This window comes from Bactrocera dorsalis, chromosome 1 (assembly GCF_023373825.1).
Source record: "Bactrocera dorsalis isolate Fly_Bdor chromosome 1, ASM2337382v1, whole genome shotgun sequence".
NCBI classification, from domain to species: domain Eukaryota; kingdom Metazoa; phylum Arthropoda; class Insecta; order Diptera; family Tephritidae; genus Bactrocera; species Bactrocera dorsalis.
The window spans coordinates 30,371,172-30,378,175 of NC_064303.1; the positions used below are offsets into that span (position 1 = coordinate 30,371,172).

The 7,004-nt window shown below is 32.0% G+C and overlaps 1 pseudogene; it reads right to left on the reverse strand.

The window, feature by feature from the left end:
- Positions 1–285: 285 nt before the first annotated feature.
- On the reverse strand, positions 286–2,883 carry LOC125778683 (uncharacterized; annotated as a pseudogene).
- Positions 2,884–7,004: the final 4,121 nt, after the last annotated feature.

The window sequence follows — 7,004 nt, forward strand, 5'->3', positions numbered from 1 at the left end:
AACTCTAATCAAGTAGGACGCTATCCTCTTTTGAGAAAAACATAACAAATCAGGTTGACTTCAAATATTTAGAGAAGTAATGCTTGTCAAGAAGCTGATAGCCGGAGTGCATGTTTATATTAGCCTAAGTAGAGTTCAAGAACAAACCGGTGCTTTGTAAAATTGGCTAAAACATCTAATCAGATATTCCAATGTAGTAAAATATAGTAAAATAAAATTAAAATATGTAAATTTAAAACTTAAAAAAATAATTATAACAGCAATTGGCAAAAAAAGATCTAAATGTTCGATTTCAGCTATTCTTTCATTAAGGCAGTTCACAAAACCGCTGATTTGTTAGGAAATAACTATACTAGTAATATGGTGTCATCTCTAAGCTGTTTTTCGTTAACCTTAACAAATTATTCATATTGTATATGTACAATTTTTTTTGTAATATTTTTTTGTTTGAAATATTCTTTTTTAATTTGAAAATATTTTTGTTTTTTGAAATATTTCCTTTTCGTTTTGATCATTTTTTTGGTTTAAATTTTTTTTAATTTTTTTTTAAATAGTAGTTTTGAAAATACAAGTTTATACTTTTCTTTAACTTGTGAATTACCCAAATAGGTACTGCAGGGTTTTCATTAAAATTAAATCAAGCATCACATTTGTGAATATTCTACTCTACATACATTAAATGTTATTATTTGGTCTGTACCTCTATGTCTTACATACTAATCGCTGTGACTCAGTATCTATGCTGTTCAATAGTAATAAGCTTAGAACTTACATTAACGGCAACAACAGCAATCCACTTAAAAGCTTTATTATGGGTAGAAGTTTCATCTGTTTTTCGATGTCAGCAATGTTTTTCACTTATCTGCAATAAAAACAAAACGTTATAAGTAACAAAAAAAAGATGGTTGTGATTTTGTTCTTAACAGTAACACACCTTTCTACAAATTCAACCACAGAAAGTAAAACCACGGTTTATTAGAGGCTCTTCTGGAAAGCTTACTCCTAATTTTACCGCGATCTCGTCTGTTTAATTTTTGAATATCAGGCAGTAAACTCATGAGGAACATAGCGTCCGGATCCGTTTTGCAATCACATAACTCCACATGTGACTGAGGCGCAGGTGGAAGCGCTGCTGTATTGGCTGCATTCACTAACGTTGACACTGGTACCGCTGCACTTGCTGCACTACTGCTACTCAAACCAGCGCCAGCCGTGCCAGACGATATTGAGACAATTTCTAAACGATGGTGTGAGTTAGCACTGCCACCAGCACTATGATGACTATAATTGTGTGTGTGATGGCTAGCAGTTGAGTGGCGTTGGTGATGCTGGTGACTCATAGCAGTCGAAGTTGTTGCAACTTGGTTACTTATTCTCGATGTACTACTCGCATTCAAATCTGCATCGGTATTTGGATTATTTGTCAATGCATTGCCTGTGCTAACGCCAGCGCCAACACTGAGACCGACAGGACCAGAATTGCTTGTGGTAGAGCTGACCAATTCCATAGGTTTTGCCAGCGTTGGTCGTACTAGGGATATATTTGTATGTGTTGTTGCTGTGCTGACTTGGGAGCTGTGCATGCGTGTATAACCACTACCGCTAACGGTGGAATAGGAGGAGCACTAGGATGTGGATTTGTATGTAAACTACTACCAGCTGTAAACTCATCTTGACATGAGCGTGATTGCAAACACAGTTGTGCGTGATTGCATACGTAGTTGTGCACGTCTATCTTCTAAGGGAATTGCGTTGGTGCTGCTGCTGGCTTATGAATCCACCATGAAATTACGCATTTCCATCTCTTGAAGTTCCTTATCTTCTTCCTCTTGACGTACAGCAGAGATTTCTGGCTCATAATCATCAACATCCGATTTAACATCATCACATTCAGATTTAATATCATTGTTGAGTGTATGCACATGTCCGTCTGTATGTCGAAAGCGATTTCGCTGCTCATCATCTATAACATCTTCTAAATCATCGGAATCTTCGGCTCGGCATCATCAAAATATTCCAATTATTGATTGGTTGCTGAGGATGTAAATTTGACGAGTGTACATCGCTTGTAACGTTGTTACCGCTAAGGGCGGCAGCTGCATTGGCAGCCATTGCGTTCGCGCTGCAAACGATCAGATAAAGAGCTGATACGTACTAAGGCGTCCTGTACTTGTGAGTCAAGTGATTTGGGTGGTGTATGTTTTCTGAAAAAAAAGTAGTTCAGTTTTGTTAATTATTAAACACTAATCTTAAATTTTATTAGCACACTTACTTCCTTAAATATGGATGAAGGAAAAACATGCGATTAAAATAAGTCCAACAGGGCGGTATCTTTTCTTCTAGATAATTTGTGTACTCACGGTGAAAAGATATACGCAAATTAGTCCACTTTGCAAGGATGGCGCCAGCTGCAATTCAAATAATATAAAGTGTAACAACGTGCGTGTTACAACTACGCAGATATCGTTTACTTACGATTCTTTTCAAGTTTTTGATCAACTTCACGCCAGAAATTCTCTACATATGGTCGACAAAAGTAGTATTTATGGCGCGGATTATAAATGGCCTCATCATGCTGCACCATATCGATCAGCTTAAAAACCTCTTCTGTTAGCCAGCGTGAGGATGAACACGAAGGGACGCCAGTTACGTTTGCATAGTAATCATTCCCCATTCCTTTAAAGCAATGAAATTACAATAATATTTCGCTGAGTAATTAGAATTGGACACCAACTTGACTGTAAAAATATTTACGTTTAAGCAAATTTTACTGCAACCACTTTTCACACATTCCACTATGTTCAATTCATTCAATTCTGTGAAAAATGCAACGCTCGTCCGGCAAATGATGCGATAGACAAAAATGATAATTGCACAAAAACAAAACAATTGGAAATTAATAACCGACGTGTTGCCGGACTGAATTAAAACGCTTTACACGACGTTTTGGATTAACTACATAAAATTACTTAATAATTGGTGTTTAACCAATACCTTATAATTCATTATTATTGCAGAAAGAAGAAGAGTTTGGACACAGAAGAATTTTGAACACCGGGGTTATAAATTTTCCTATTATGTATTTCTCATTTTTGCCAATTCTTGATCAGACTCGAATATCGAGAGTATCGATAATTCGAAACCGATCAGTGTATAAATCAATAGTAGCCATTCAAATTTACAACAGCTGTGCCATAATTTCGAACATAACCTTGCCATTTTCGTTAAAGTGAAGTGATTGTAAAGTTTTTCATATTTTTATAAAAAAAACAAAAAAAACAATATCTCTTATTGATTAAAAAACATTAATAATTACGTGTATATAACTTATAGAAAGTATAATTTTAACATCTAAAGACGTGTAAAGTGTAAAAGTGAGTTTATCATTTAGGGAAATACGACGTTTTTTGATAAAAACAAAGAAAATATTATTTTTAAAAGCACGCACCTGACATATTCGTAAAGTAGAACCAAAAACGAGTATCTTAAGACATTTGCCGTGAAAATTGGTGCACGTTTTCGGAAAAGCCGTCATGCTGAACATTTACCGTTTTTTTATCAATTGTATACAATAACATTTTTGCGGCCATAATTAAAAAAAAAAAAAATATTGTATAATAAATATATAATAAATATATAAATGTGAAACTCACTAGACTTTAATTTGAACTTTGATGTACCGCTATTTATAGGAAAATTTTATAATTTCCGGGAATTTCTATGAAAAACGTAATCTAAGATAGTTTTTTCACAATAGATGGCGCATTGATGTTGCAAGAGTTGCCATACATATGTATATTGTACATAAATTTAATGTAATTTTTACGAACCCTATGCTCAATTTATCATTATCACATTGGATCCGAACTGTCTATATATAATTTCAAATTAGTATTAAAAGATTTGTGTTTTAACACAGTGTCTAAACTTTTTAGGGTTTCAATAATTTTTGTCTCAATTTACATAATAGCCCTGACAGACCAGCAAAGTTAATACGCATTAAGCAACTTTAATGCGCATTGAAATTTTATGGTGACAAACGGGAGACTTGTGCATTTAGATGCTGATTGTGAAATTTGTTTATTTATCAAAAAAAAAGTGAAATAAAAATGAATAAGAAAAATTAAATATTAATAGAAATTTTGGTATTTTTGGGAAAACCAATATAAATTTAACAAAAAAATTCGTTTATTATTATCTACGTTGAAAGATAATAGAGTGAAATTAAAAGCAAAAATTAATTGCAATGCTAAAAAAGGTCCGAAAAACTTAAGAATATTGGAAAAGTGGATAGCAAACTGTGCGTTGTTTACTTTCTGCCATCTAAAAATATTAAAATTTGTATTTGTTAATATACTTACACATAATTTAATTAGCAATATAAAACTTTCTAATGCTGTAAACGCAAAAGAAGCGGCAGACTTCAAGCGACATCTAACAAAAAAAAAGAAAAAATCGGCCATTTTTGAGCAATGTTGCCTACTCAAATTTGGTAGATTCAGCTAAATACACGAAATTCTTGTGCATTACAAATTTGCATTAACATGGGTAGCTAAAGAAAAAAACATTGAACTCTTTATTATAACGTATATTTTAAGCTATTTCCTACACAATGAACTACGATCTTTGAAAAATATCGAAAATTAAAAAAAGGGCGTAATTTAAAAAAAAATCGTTTTTAGGTAAAAAATTCTCTTAAGTCCGATATTTTGTAATTAGCACTGTCAGGGCTATAACTTTCTCTCCAACATGTCCTTAATACCATGTTCAGACCGAAAATTTTAAAGATTAGATTACATTTAAGCATTTCATAATCCAACAGTGTTCTCACTGCCGTTAGAAAGATCAAGAAACAGCTGTTATTGTCGTTCATGAAGTCACATCGCTTAATATTTATCAAAAGAAAAGATTGTCATATAGTATTTTGAAATAAAAGCCGTCTTTTTTCAAACATTTTCCATATAATAGTGGATGCATTTTTTCATTTGTTAAGTCGATTTTCAGATGAAATTAGATTTATTGCTTTAAAAAAAATTTGTTTGTTTACATTTTTTTTGTAGTGTCTAAATCAGCTGTGATAATGTAACAGATTTCCAATGCTGACAAGTAGATGGCGCAAAATCTGAGTCGCACAGAGAGATTTAACGTGGATCAGTTTCAAACCATTTCAATGAAGTGATTTGGAAATGTCATTTTTGTATGGCGAAATCTTGATCAATTTTTAAGATTAGTGGGATAATCCATCCAACAGCCGAAATCGTGTGATTAAGTGTCGGTCTGAACATGGTATAGTATTTTTTGGCGGAGCCTGCAAAGTTTACGTGAGAACTGCGTATAAAGCAAATATGTTACTGTTCTCACCTCGGTTTGCGCATTGCTGTTTCCAAACTTTTGTTTTACACGTTTTTTTTATTTGAAACAAACTATTTATACAATTTATTTTGTTTTTATTTGCATCACATACATAATACATTGTGTGGGCGTACATTGTTTTTACATATAGCACTTTTTAAGCACAACAACATTCACAGCAAATATTCTTAGGAATAAATTTGTTATATAAGACTTATGTATGTATAATTATTATCGATAAATATTTAATGAATCCCTAGTTATTATTATGTTATACAGTACATTTGAAAATGCTTGTGCTTATTGTTTGCTTTTTACAATAATTAATGTTTGTTTCATAATATCATATAAGTAAAAATCAAAGTATTTTTGTTATCTTTTTTTATACTTTTTTAATAATAAAAAATATTTAATTATAAATAAAATTTAAAATCACATAAAAATGTGTGTGTATTTTTTTTCAATTATATGTTTAATATTTATATTACGGCTTAATATTATGAATGCTGAATTATTTTGGAATTCATCAAACTTATAAATACAAAAATATATAAAATTAATATTTTATTAGAAGTGTAGAAGTTAACACCACCAATATAACAAACCACCTAGCTATTAAGTAAACAAAATATATGATGGCCCTCACAAGAAGACATAATAATAATAGTTATAAAGAAAGAAGAACGCTTAACGTTATTCTTAAATATGTTTAATAAGCTAAAAATGTAATTGACAATTTAAGTAAATAAGAAAATGATGTTTAAAAAGAAATTAAAAGAAGATATGTCAGTTTAGTTACTCATCAGATCGAAAGCAGTTCGCTTGATCTTTTTAAAAACTTCTCGGTCAAAGCTATTGAATAAATTGGCGATCATGCCAGGAGAAGAATTAAAATTCTCTGGTCCATAAAAAAAACAGAAGCCATTAACTTTAACTCCAAATCATGGCACAGTCCTAAACTTAAGAGTTCATATTTTCTAGGCTAGATTTTTCCTATGCGGAGGGAAGTCCAATTCATGTAATTGGCTAAGAAATGAATATCCTCAGACAAGGATCGCAAAACTTAATAGATTACTACAATGAAGTCAATAAGAAATTGATATTGTTAAACAGATTACAAGACATATAATGACACGCGGCACAAATTCCGATATTACAAAACAGTTGAATATTAAGAATCGGAAAACCGCGTTAAGAACATTCATAGCTGGTTTAAATTATCCTTTAAAACAAACATTTTTTACGTCAACACCTACCGATTTGCCAAATGCTCTTGCTAAATCAATTCGCCTCACATTTTTCTAAAAACAATCGAGAAATTGATCGCAAAAACATCATAAATTTAATAGAGATTTTTAAAGTAATTTGAGGTATTCGCAAAGAAATAGTAATTTCTATAAGTTATATCCCAATCATCCAGAACCAATGAATCAATCATTACAGATAATAAATAAACCTAGACCTGTGCACAGGCACGTAGCCAGGGGGGGGGCGGGGGGTGCTAGAGCTGAAGCCCCCCCCGAAATAAGGAAATTTTTTAAATAAATCGCAAATAAAAAAGATTTATCACTGACTGAATCTTTTGAAACTCTTATACACAACTCAGCTCAAACCTATAACAGTCGTACGCAACTACACTAGACGGTGACTGA